This window comes from Mustela putorius, unplaced genomic scaffold (genome assembly GCF_011764305.1).
Source record: "Mustela putorius furo isolate JIRA1106 unplaced genomic scaffold, ASM1176430v1.1 tig00001063_pilon_pilon_pilon, whole genome shotgun sequence".
NCBI classification, from domain to species: domain Eukaryota; kingdom Metazoa; phylum Chordata; class Mammalia; order Carnivora; family Mustelidae; genus Mustela; species Mustela putorius.
In genome coordinates this window covers 4,364,537-4,378,750 of record NW_025421556.1, presented here as the reverse complement: position 1 = coordinate 4,378,750, position 14,214 = coordinate 4,364,537, and positions in this window count along the sequence as shown.

Sequence of the window (14,214 nt, the reverse complement as noted above, 5' to 3'; positions counted from 1 at the left end):
TGCTTAAAGGGCTGCAGATTTTTAAAAGCTGCAGTACAGGGACAGAATCACAATGGTATCTGAGGACCTAGTTCCAGAAGTCCCAAAGGCCAGCTGCTGCCTTCTGTTTCTATAGTTTGATTATATGATCCAGTACAGTTCTCTTTTGTTTAAGTAAATTTAGTTTTTGTCACTTGCAACCAAACACTCCTAACTAAAACACTGATTTCACATATAAAAATTGTCTCACCCTCCTGCTGCATTACTTTGAATTAAGTTTTATTTCCTCCAGCACATTAGCTCAGAACGATATCTTGCTACAAGTATATCTTGATATTTTTCTCTTGCTTTGTGTTCCTTCTAACTATCTCTGGAACTGGTGCAAGGGGTAAAAGCTGGACCTGTTTAGGTGGGGCCTGAGTTTTAAGTACCCCCTGAGAAAGAGAACCTCCAGGAAACAGATTTAGGATTGCAGAGGGGAGGTGAGTGGAGTGAGGGGTAACCAGATGATGGGTATTGGGGAGGGCGTGTGTTGTGATGAGCACTGAGTGTTACATGGAATTAATGAATCGTTGAACACTGCATCAAAAACTAATGATGTGCTATATGTTGGCTAACTGAACATCATAAAGATAATAAAAGAAAAAAAGAGTTCACAATGAATGAGCCCTTGCTTAAATGGTCAAATGATTTTTGATGAGGGTATCAAGACAATTCAATGGTGAAAGAATAGTCTTTGCAAAAACTCATGCTAAGTCAACTAGAGAGACATATGTAAAAAGAAAAAAAAAAAGAAAGTTGCACTCCTACTTTACCCCATATACAAAAATCAATTCAAAATGGAAGAGTTAAAACTACAAAACTTTTAAAAGAAAACATAAGTTTAAAGCTTTGTGATCTGGACTAAGCAATGGTTTCTCAGATATGACACCAAAGTCACAGACAGAAAAATGAAAAATAAAATGGACATCATCAAAACTTAAACTTCGTGCTTCCAAGGACATCATCAAAAGAATGAAAAGACAGCCCATAGAATGGGAGAAAATATATCCAAATCATATACCTAATAAGGAATTTTTACTTGGAGTTTAAAATAATTCTTAACAACTCAAATATAAAAAGACAAGTAATCCAATTTAAAAATGAGCAAAAGACTTAATAGATATTATCCAAAGATAAACAAATGGCCAATAAGTACATGAAAAAAGATGCTCAAAATCATTAGTCATTAGGGAAATACAAATCAAAACCATGAGAACTTTCATACCCACTAGGATGGCTAGTATCCAGAAGACAAACATGAAATGTATTGATGAAGATGTGGAGAAATTGAAACCCTCACACGTTGTTGGTGGAAATATAAAATGGTGCAGTCACTTTAGAAAACAGTTTGGCAGAAACAAGACAGAGGATCATAGGGGAAGGGAGGGAAAAATGAAACAAAATGAAACGAGAGAGGGAGACAAACTATAAAAGACCCTTAATCTCAGGAAACAAACAGGTTTGCTGGAGGGGAGGGGGTTAGGAGGGATAGGGTGTCTGGGTGATGGACATTGGGGAGGATATGTGCTATGGGGAGTGCTGTGAATTGTGTAAGACTGATGATCCACAGACTGGTACCCCTGAAACAAGTAATACATTGTAGGTTAATTAAAAAAAAAAAAAAAAGTTAAGCATTTTCTTAAAAAGAAAAAGGGGCACCTGGGTGGTTCAGTGGGTTAAAGCCTCTGCCTTCAGCTTAGGTCATAGTCTAGGGTCTTGGGATTGAGCCCCACATCAGGCTCCCGGCTCAGCGGGGAGCCTGCTTCCTCTTCTCTCTCTGATTGCCTCTCTGCCTACTTGTGATCTCTGTCTATCAAATAAATTAGAAAAAAAAGAAAAGAAAAACACAGACTTACCGTATGACTCAACAATTCCATTTCTAGGTATACACCTAAGAAAATTATAAATACATGTCCACACAGAAACCTGTACACGAATTTTCAGAGTACCATTATATACAGTTATCCAACTGATAAGTGCATAAACAAAATGTAGTACGGGAATATTACCTGGTCATATGAAAAGCCTGAATGTATCAATAGATGCATGCTACAACTTGGATGAACCTTGAGTGTATAGAACATGAGAGAAGCCAGACACAAAAGGCCCATGTTATGTGATTCCATTTAGTAAATATCCAGGATTGAGTTAGAAATTAGATTAGTGGTCGCCCGGGACTGGGGTTGGGGGAAGGCAAATGCCAAGAGACTGATCATGGGTATAGATGAAAGTGTCAAGTAGTCACAAGAGGGAAAAATAATGCTTAGATGAAGCTTTAAGGATTCAGAATGGGATTATCTAGACAAGTGATTGGCTGTTGATCCCACTTTTGGGCAAAGAAACTAAGAATGAATTAAATTTCTGGAGAAAATGCAAAGTAATTCTGAGGGAAAAGATGTTCATAGCTCTGCAGTCAACTTGTACAGCTAGGACTCATTCAAGCAAACCTGGGTTCAAATCCTATTGCTACCTTTTAGTGGTTATAGAAAAATTAGTTGGCTTCTCTAAAATCTCATTTACTTATTCAGTGGTGATAATTATCTGGACGTGTCAACTTCTCTTGCCATGAATGTTGGATGAAGAGATGCTCGGTGCAGCCATGTCTGTGGCCGTAGTGATTCAGAATACAGATAAATGCTCTCTCCCTGTAGAGCTTACATTCTGGGGAAGAACATGGACCAAAAAAGTAAAGAAACAGGGCAATTTTACTCTGAGAAAAGTAACCTTAGGCAAAGTAAAAGGATACATAGTCATGAGTGATGATGAGGAGAGGGATGACTTTAGATCAGGTGGTCCAGAAGGGTTTCTCTGAAAAGATGTTATTTGAGAAAAGAACAGAAAAGTAAGGAGCCAGCTAGGCAAAAATGTCCAGAGAATTTTAAGAGGATTTTTAAATACCAGGACTATGAGAGAAAAGAGGGAAAATCATGGAAAAAGAGTGAAAGAAGCATATTAAAGAAAGATCAATCTGGCCAGAGTACATTGTGTGGGGAAGTCATCGGGATTAATGCTGAAGGTAGGCACAGGCTGGGTAAGTCCAGGGCCAAGAATCAATGCAAGGAACAAATGAGATTCTATATGCTCAGCCTCCATGTATAGCAAATTATACTCATTATTAACAGGGCACAATAAAGCCACTGTCCATGAACTTGATTGCTCTTAAGGGATACAACAGGCAGTAAGATATGGCTGTGACATTCTTCTTCATGTAGACAACCAGGGATGACCTGAATGCTCTGGCTAGAAAGCCAGTGAGCCCTTTCCTTCTTTGTACTCCCCATGGATTCCTCCCAGAATACAGACTCCATCCAAAGGGGACAGGCTTCTTAGGAGAGGAGCATGTAGGAAATGCTCTGGCCTCCCTCCTAGCAACTCCATTAGAGGACGTACCTTGTGCCACACTGTGCAAAATGTGTGCTTTCCCTTTTTCAATTAAAATTGATCAGCATGACGAATACTAAAGGGCCTGGTGCTTTAAATCCACGAAGGATTAGCATTGGGACTGTGTGGGAGGCTGAAACACAACCGTAGAAGCTCTCACACAGAATTGCCCTAGTTACTACAGAAAAAGCCCTAGGAAATGGGATGCAGGGAACTCAGGAAGCCAAGCCATCCTGTACCCTTGCATGTTTCTTGCTGCTCCTTGTGATGATGGGCTGCTCTCACCTGAAGGACCAGTTATTCCCTATGAATCTTAAACTCACCTGCTAGCAACCTAGAAAGGAAGGACAATCCATTACTGAAAATATTATAATGGCTCAGACACTAAGGGAGGGCACAGCGACATATGTTCATAAATATAAAATGAAATACTTTTATTTTAATATGTCCCATTTATTGGAAGAAACATTGGGGTGTCCCAATTCTTCCCAGCTTCTAGCCAAATCCCTCCAAGAGAAGGTTAGTTAATTCACTCATTCTTGCTTTTGCTGAGGTTGTGAGTCAGGATTGAGAGCTGCTGTGTTGGTTTTGTGTCATCTTTTTTTTTTTTTTTTTTTTTCATTTAACTTTCCATGAACTATAGGACAACAGAAACAAATTCACCTATTATTGTGTGTCTGGAGAGACTGGGGACTAAGAATGGGGAAAGAGACAAGGAGGAAGAGGATGTACTAGTTTAACCCACAACCACACAAAGAAATGTATGGTACAAGGCTTGGAAAATCCTTATTCCTTTAAAAAAATAAACCTGAAATAACTCTTCTAGCTTGTATACTGAATCTAGAACTGAGACTAGCCAACTATGGATACTTTATGGGATTATAACTGAATCATATTAACACCCAAAAATGTATACTTGACCATCGTTTCTGAGAAATATACTCTTCTTACAGTCTTTTGTGTTGTGCAGTAACTATGTCTCGTCACAGCATATCAGAGTTAATTTTAGGGACTGAATTCTAATGTGACTTCAAGATGCAACTGTGGTGGTCATATTTCATTATGTTATTATCAGTACATGTGAACTTTGCTGGTATAAAAAATATTCAAAAGTGTATGCACAGATGGAAATCTTTGATAAAAGAATGATTTTCAAGCAATGGGTTTATGTAGATGAAGGTACAGTCTTCCAAAGCATTTTTCAAGCTGGTTTCAGCCTCTCTTTCTGAAGAACCAACAAATGCAAACTCTGCCATGACAAATAACAAACGGGCCCAGTTCTTCCTTAACTGAATGTGGGCCATGGCATGGCCCGAGAGCACACAAAGGTAAGTCAGCTCTGAGCTCTATTCAAATTATTAGAAGTATCTCAGCTGATCTGCCATGTCGTCAAAGTGACATTTCTTGTGACTCACATTTTAAACAACTTATGAAAACCATTCCGTATGTCAAACTTCATTTCATTCAATTTTGTTCTGGTTGAAAATTGACACTAAAGATGTTTTGTCTTTCAGAGCATTTTCTGTTGGGAGCCAAAGGCCTGATGATGTATAATCCCTCCTGAAGGCTTTATGGCAGGGCTTCACAAAGCAAACATTTTTTCCCCTTATTTTATATCACCCTGACAAACAGAAATGCTGAGCCATTTAATTACAGAGCCTGCCTGACACATCCAGAGAGTCAAATATTCTGGAGGTGTCTAGCTGAAGGGGAAAAATGCACTGAATTCCCAGAGTTACTTGTCAAGACGACGACACCAAAGAAACTAGTAAATAAGCTGGCGGGCCCAACAGCGGATGCCACGGTGTGCCTGAGTGGCCTCGGCGGCCCTGAGTCAGCTCCATTCACCCTGCAGCACAGCATCCTGTGATGGCGATACTTTGTCTTAGCTGCAGGCTGAACAGCCAGGAGATGTTGGGCGTAGGTCAGCAAGAACAGAGGTCAAGCCACATGCTCATATGTTGTGAGCAGGTCTGTGCTTTATAGCAACTTCCAGATCTAGAGCTCATACTCCTAATTCCCAAACTAACTCACAGAAAGAATCTGCACCGATGCAGCTGAAAATTTCTTCCTCAGACTCCAAGTATGACACACAGGCCCCCTGACTGTTTATGAGTGCACTAAAATATTGCATCCTGTAATGATTCATGACACATGATCGAAATGTATCAGGTTACCTTTATTTAATGTCTTTCCTACCTTTAGAATAGTAAATCCCTGTGATAATTTGCAGTCCATTTTATAGTACTAACTAAAGTATGAAAGTTACTCTCTTGAATAGTTTGTTTGCATGCTTTAAAGTTTTCTCTTTTTCTTTCTTCCATCTATCATAGAACAAAAAGAAAAAGAAAAAAAAAAAGTACGCCTTCTATGAGACAGTATCCTATGTATACTATGAGCAGTATTCTAACCACTGGAACCAAGCAGTCGAAATTGTAGACTGGTCACTGTCTTCCAGGAAATTATACTGAAGTTCAGGATTGGGGGTGGGCAGAAAATAAACATGTGAAAAGATCAGTTCAATTTTAGAGGGGTTGTAAGTACTCTGAATAATTACAGAATGATACAGAATGGTTGTAGTAATGGAGACTTTCTCAGGTTGCCCAGGGAAGTTCTTTGATGTGATGATGTTTGATTTGAGACATGAAAGGTGGAAATGGTAACAGGAGGCAGCCCAAAGTACTTGGGTAAAGAGCATTGCAGGAAAAGGAGTAACTTGTGCAAATGCCCTGAGACAGAAATGATGACAGATGAGTTTCAGGACAGAAAGGTCGATGTGGCCAGAGAGTAAGGAATGAAGAATGGAGGGGACAGAAGGAGGGTTTTGAAAGGTCAAATCCTGAAATGTATTCTAGGCATATATTTTGAAAAGGAAGATGAAAAACTATTTTTATTCAAAAATAATATGATCTTGTAGATAGAATATTCTATAGAAATTCACACAAAATCTGCTAGAGTCCATGACCAAACTTAAGAAATTATCAAGATACAACATAAATGCATGTTGTACTTCTATATACTAAGAGAGAAAAATCCCAAAGTACAATCAAGAAAATTACCATCAAAATAAAATAAAAAAAAATTTAACAACAACAAAAAAAACACCTTGCACATTGAAAACTATAAAGTATTGCTGAGAGAAATTTTTAAAGCTTTATATAAATTGAGAAACATAGCGTATTTGAGGAAAGGAAGACCAAACATTTATAAGATGACATTTCTCCCCAAATAAATCCATATAATTCAATTCAATCCTTGTCAAAATCCAATCAGGCTTTCTTGTAGAAATTGACAAACTATTTCTAAAATTGATATGGAAATGCAAAAGACCTACATTAGCCAAAATAATCTTGAAAAATAACAAAATCGAAGGACATGCTACCTGATTTCAGATAGTTGTGGCTTCAGAACAGACATTCATTATCAATGAAACATAATCAAGTGTCCAAAATATATCCTATTTATGAATTATTTATTTAATTATGTTCAGTTAGCCAATGTACAGTACATCATCAGTTTTTAATGTAGTGTTCAATGACTCATTAGTTGTGTATAACACCCAGCACTCATCACAACATGTGCCCTCCTTAATACCCATCACCCAGCTACCCCATTCCCTCAATCCTCTCTCCCTTCTGAACCCTCAGCTTGTTTCACAGGGTCCATCGTCTCTCACAGTTTGTCTCCCTCTCTGATTTCTTTTCCTTAAGTTTTCCCTCCCGTCCCCTGGGGTTCTCCATGCTATTCCTTATTTTTGACTAAAGTGGTGAGAAAACACAATGAGAAAAGTCTTCAAAAAACTGCTGGAGCAACAGGAGAGCTATATTTTTTTTAAAAAAAGAACTTAAGTCCTTACCTCATGTAACACATAAAAATAGCTTTTAGAATAAAATATTGGAGAAAGTCTTTGTGAATTTATGTTAGACAAATCTTTCTTCACTGTAACACTAAAAGTTCAATCATAAAAGAAAATATTGATAAATTAGACATTATTTTAAAAAATAGGCTCTGCAAAAGACACTATCAATAAAATGAAAAGACAAGCCGCAGAATGCAAATAAAATTTTCAAATCATATCTCAAAAAAATGTTTTTTATATTGTGTGAATGTATAAAGAAGTGTTACAATACAATGTAAAAGAAACTGATTTTCAAATGGGGAAAGCTTTATATATAAATGGACAATAATCACATGAAAAGTTTCTCAACACTGTTAGACATTAGGAAAATAAAAATTAAAACTACAATGAGACAACATTCTACTCTCTATAGAATGGCCATAAACAAAAAGACAATCACAAGTGTTGGGTTACATGCCAGAAAACTCATCCCAGAGAACCCAGAAAACTCATCCACTGGTGGTGGAAATGCAAACTGGTAGAGCCAGTTTGGAAAACAGACAGTTTTTATACTTGTTAAGCATATATATCACTTTACCATGTGATCCAGTAATTTCACTCCTCAGTATTTACCCAAGAAAAATGAAAATGCATGTCTACATTTAGATTTGTTCATCAATGTTTAAAGCAGCATTTTCCATTATAACTCAAAAAAGAAAGTCATCCAAATATCTATGAAATGGTGAATAGATAAACAAAATGTAGTATTTCCAAACAATGGGCTACTACTGGGCAAAAGGTCAAATTATTTATTCATGCAACAACATGAATATATGTCAAAAATGCTATACTAAATGGAAGCAGTCATTCACAAAAGATTATATGATTTTTTGTAACAGCAATTTCTAGAAAAGGCCAATCTATAGACACGCAAATCTGATTAATGATCGTAGCTGGAGATAGGAGTGGAAATTGACCCAAAAAACATGCATGTGGGAACCTTTTAGGGTGCTAGAAATGTTCTAAAATAGGATTGTGGTGATAATTGTACAACTGTCCAAATTTGCTAAAAATTGTCTAACTGTACACTCACCATGGGTAAATTTTGTGACATGTCAGTTACACCTCTGTAAAGCTGTTAAAAAAAATCACAGTGGTATCATTGCCTATAGTTATAACTTAAATGGCAGGTATTTATTAAATTATTTTCACCAATTTTAGTGGCATTTTCCAAGATAAAATTCCAATTAAACACTTTATTCACTATGATGTTGATGTTCCTGCTTTATATGGTTTCACCTTAAGTGGCCTTTTCAGTACCAGTTAGCTTTAGATAATGATGATGTTTTCTATGTATAGTACTTCACGGTGTGCTGTATCAGTTAGGAACACATTAAAATACAAGTAACATAAAATCCGATTTATAACAGTATATATTTAGGTGGGTCTTTTTGGTTTTTGTTCGTTTTATACAACTGGAAGTCTAGAGGTAGGTGACTATGGGTAGGTTCAGTGGCTCAGTATGAAACAAGAGGGGCTCCTCTGCAAACAGATGGGATAGTCATATGGAGTGTTCAAAACAGCAATAAGAGGGGAAAAGAATATACAAGAAGGAAAGAGAAACCTCCCGTTAACCCCACTAAACCTTCAGTTACTAAACAAATTGATTACCTCTGCAGAGGAAGCTGAGGAAGAAGATGTGGTTTCCTGGAATATTATCAAGATGAAAATGGCAGAGAAGAGTCAGAATCTGTCTACCAAGCCAATAAACAGTGACTGTCACTTTTATCTTAATAACATTTGGAACATCAGAATAGGAACTAATGGGATGAGGGCACCTCCCAGGGTATAGGAATTCACATAGTAATTCACATAAGAAATGAAGTAGGAACTAAAATGGAAAAGAACCTCACTCTGTATCATCTCTGCCTTCAGAAATCTGATTACATGAAGGTATATCAAGGTATATCAAATCAGTCCTATAACGTTGGTCTAAAAGTGTAATTTTATATGTGAGGAATTTATGGTCCAGAAAGATTACCCGATTTGCCTAAATCCACCCCACAAAAAACTAGCAGAGCATGAAGGCCTACCCAGATGCCATGAATCACAGTTTGATTTGTTTATTGTCACACTGGGAACTCTGTTCCCTGTTTAGCTATTGACTGTTTTTATCTTGTGTTCACTAGCATATTGTAAGGGAATGACTTTTTTTTCCTCTACCTTTTTCTACTCCCCTAGGAGTAACCACAGTATTGAGCACAAATATCCTTAATAAATATTCAGCTGCCTCATTGCATCATAAAAATAACAAGAACTCTCAATTAGTCAATGCAATTCGTGAAAGAAAGCTCCCATTGCAATGTTGAACTTTTACATGGAAATTTTCTATGATCTACTGATGGCGTTTGCTGAGAAAATTCATTCCCGAGGCAACTACTTTAAAGACTTTGCTCACCAATTTTCCGGGGATGGATGTATGGAGAAGTACCATTTCTCCCATGAGTTCCCAAAGGGATTGCTGAGATACCTAGAAGCTTCCTAATCATTGCAGTTGTAGAGTTTTCCTTTAGGAAACTCATCTGCAGAATATTTTCTGATTCTCATCTAACTTTCTTTTCTGGTTCAGTGCAGCCTAACGTTGAGAGCAAAGAAGCCACCCTGTTTTTATGGCATGGGTATGAGAGAATCAATCAAGCAAGTTTAGAGCACATAAAATAAAATGGCTTTATCCTTTCAATACCTGCAGTCCGCATACAGCCATGCCACCTGGCACCTGGAATTGAAAACTGTTTCAGTCACATGATGGAACACTGGTCTCGGGATTTTGGAATGAAAGGATGAGCAATGACAGCCAAAGCCCATGTACCTGGTGTTAAAGAAAATTTACACCTGAGAGAATGTGAGAATGTGGTAGCAATGCTTACATTTGCAGGTAAGACTTTTTTTTTTTTTTAAACCAGTGAGGGAGTCTATCTCAGCAATTTAATGAGATAGAGAGAAATCAGGTAGATAAGAAGAGATGATGAACAACCATTTCAGTGTCAAGCCAGATGTTTGAAATATTGCCAGTCAAATGATGTTCCTGATGTTTTTTCAAAATTCAAATATCCACATTGTTCTCAATGAACTACTTGTTTTAATAGCAATAATTTCATACGAGTTTCATGAGATAATTATTCAAACCTCATAAGAGATGGAAACAATTTAACTGATCCAAGTTCTGAAACACTGGAGAGGCACCAGTAACCCCATACCAATCTATATTCCATCATGCAATAGACTTTATTTCTATAAAGCATCAGCAAACTGTAATTTTACCATATCATTAATATCATTATTAAAAATGTCATGTCTATACTGAAGATAAAAATACAAAGAAAGATTAGGCCTACAGAAGCAGAAGACAAATTGGTGCCTCAAAATAACAATCTCTGTTTCTATTTGAGTATTAACCAAATCACTACAATCTTTGATTGTACTGAGGAAATTCTGTATCAAGTATATCTCCACTTGTTGAACACATTTTTGAAGGAACACCAGACCTAAACAAAAAAGACAGAACATATGGAAATGATACAGAACATTTTTGAAGGCCAAGATTCCTGGTGTTTTAATTTGGCAATAATTGAATACTTCTTGAACTTAGTATTTTCTGTGTTATATACATAATTCACTGACAGAATAAGTAATAGTCATCATTTAAGTGATGAAGTATGGAATCCCAATAGGCAGTTTTAAGCTTTAACAATATACTAAAAAGCCACTGTATTGTTCCCCACCCCCCTTGGCTTAGAGAATTATTCCAGGACTCATTTATTACCTGCCATTGAATACTTCTAGGTCAGCACAGGGTCCTTAATATACACTCTGGGTCTTTTATTTTGAACCACTATTCCCCTTCTTGTCTTGATCCTTGTGTACACAGAAAGCCAGATTCATATTGTCTACTTTGTATATTATTCATAAGATTTACTATATAATATTACTAGAGCTTTCACTCATTTTCCATGCTCCTTAAACTCAAGACATCTATTGTTTTGTTTTCTGCGGCCATATTGTAACTTACCATTACAGTATCTCTCTTCTCCTGGACAAGATCATAGAAAAATGCTTGGCACACTGGTAGAATGATTTCTTAATACAGCAGTCCCCCAACTGCCCTATCTGCAGAAAGTGAAACCATAGTTTGAGCAACCCATGGTCAACCATGGTCCAGAAGTGAATGATCCTCCTTCTGACAACCTTCTATATTCTCAGAAGGTCAACAGTAGCTTAAAGCTATGTCACAATACCTAGGTCATTCACCACATTTCATTTTATCATCTCACATCATCATCATCATCATAAGAAGGCTGAGTATAGGACAGTAAGATATTTTGAGCGGGAAAGACCACATTCACTTAACTTTATTATAGTATATTGTTATAGCTCTTCTGTTTTATGATTAGCTATTGTTATTGATCTTTTACTGTGCTTATTTTGTAAATTAGACTCTATGATAGGTATGTATGTTTAAGAAAAAGCATAGTATATACAGGGTTCAGTGTGACCCACAGTTTTAGGCATCCACAGGAGGTTCTGGAACATATCTGCCACCGATAAGGGGGAGGGGAGGCTACTGTATCTTTTACATGGTATTAGAAAGGAGATGTTCTCCCCCAGGGATAATAATACATTGTATGTTAATAAAATATTTTTTAAAAAGAAAGATGTTCTCTCTTTTACCCTGGATCCTGAGCTATAGATACATGTTATCCAGAGCTGTGAAAGACTTTGTCAGTTTTTGACTATATCAGAGGTTAGGGATGGTCTGGAGTAAGTAGAGCGTATATGCATTGCTGGCAGTAAAATGGTACAACTGCTTTGGAAAATAGTTTATGGCTTCTTAAAAAGTTAAACATACACCTACAATAGGACCCAGACTTTCTACTCTTGGATATTTTCTCAAGAGAAATAAAAGCACAGGTGTACATGAAAACTTATACACAAATACCAATAGATGTTACTTGTAATGGCCAAAACTAGAAATAACCCAAATGTCCATGAAATAGTGAACAGATTGTGATACACATATACTCACACAATGGAACACTATCTAGCAATAGAAAGAGCTACTGATGCACTCAACATGGATGAACGTGAGATAATTAGAGTGAAAGAAGTCAAATATTAAAAAATACATGTAGTATGATGACATTTTTGCACAATTTTAGGAAATTCAAATTAACCAATAGTCGCTTTGGAAGAGTAAGGAAAAAGCAGTAAAAGACTTCTGAAGGTGATGAATGTATACATACTCTTGGTTGTGGTTAGGATTTCACAGGTAAATGCATATTTCAAAACAAAATTCTGCACTTCAGATGCATGTAGTTTATTATGTCAATTGGATAGCAAACTGTCAAAAAAAGAGAGAAATAGAGACCCTCAATGTTGTCACACACTAAACAAGTGAATCCCAACAGATTTTCACCAAAAGGAACCTCTAAGATAAATATTTACAGCCCAGAACTGAAGACTGAAATGCAGAGCGCTGCCTATCACTGCAGAAGCTAAAAGGACTGGTTTAACTCTCCTGATGTCTGCCAGCCTGTCTGCCATGCTCACATGTCCATGAGCATGGACACATAAACTAATCGCTTCCAATGGGCCACTGCCTCACAGGACTTTGAATCTGGAGGGAGTGACACACAAAGAACTAAGAATGGTCCAGAACACAATCCGATGGCACAGAAGCAGCAGAGAGGTAAGCAGCAGAGAGGTATTTGGAAAACAGTAGCAACTCTGCCTGAGGAAGCCTGGGACCCTGCAGGACTGCCCGCCGTCCAAGAGCACCAGAAGCAGCAAGGCCACCTGTGGATTGGCCACCGGTGGCCCAGCAACAGGGGCAGCACTGGCAGCTCTCACACAGTATGACCTCAGCAATAGTTTTCATCACCTACCTCACTTCAGCTACATCTCCACGTATTTCCTTCCAGACTAAGAGCTACCTATTATCCTTCCAGTAAATGTCCTTTCTGCTAACATTAGAGAAGAAGTATTAGGAATCTAAAAAGTAAACACTGGGGTGTCTGGATGGCTTGGTTGTTTAAGTGCCTGTCTTTAGCTCAAGTCATGATCCAGGGTCCAGGGATCCTGAGATCAAGCCCACATCAGGCTCCTTGCTCAGCGAGAAGTGTGCTTCTCTCTCTCTCCACCATCCCCTGCCTCCTCCGCTTGTTCTCTTTCCTCTCTCAAAGAAATAAAATCTTTAAAAAAATAGAATAAAAATAGACATAAATGTCCAAGTGATCCACATACTGATTATCTGACCAGTCAAATTAGATTTTATATCCTACACTTTATAAATGAACAGCAAAGTTTGCCCACAGTGAAAGTCAAACTATGCTGGGAAACATGTCTCCAGACAGATGTGAAATTGACCGGATAAGAAAGGGCACTAAAAACAGAGCTGCATTGCTCATCTGGATGGGAAACAGAAGGACTGGAGCTCTCAGTCCCTCCTCTGGGATGGGAGGAATCTCAGGTAACGTATCTTAAAAGCAATGTATACCTGAAACGCATATGACCCAGTCTATTAACTCTACCAGAATTAAAATTAAAAACTTAAACAAAAAGGCACTGCAAGGGTTATGCTGGGATTAAAGTCTCCTTGGAGAAGTTAGTCATTGTAAATTGACTAGTCTAATTGCCAGTACTCTGAAGGAAGATGGGAGGCAAGGAGCCCACCCACACAGAGCCAGCTGAAGTGGGGGGAATGCTGCTGCATGTTTTGAGAGTTCTTTGGCTTAAGAATCCAGGTTCACTCATGGTCCCTTTCTAACAAGTGAGGGTTTTAATGGGCATTTAATCGCTGCTGTGAACTTTCAGTAATTTATTTTACCAGGGGGGAGGGGACCAAGCCCAAAAGCCACAGAGACATCTCCAAGAGACCAAGTGATGACATTTATTTTGACAGGCCCTATTGATTCAGT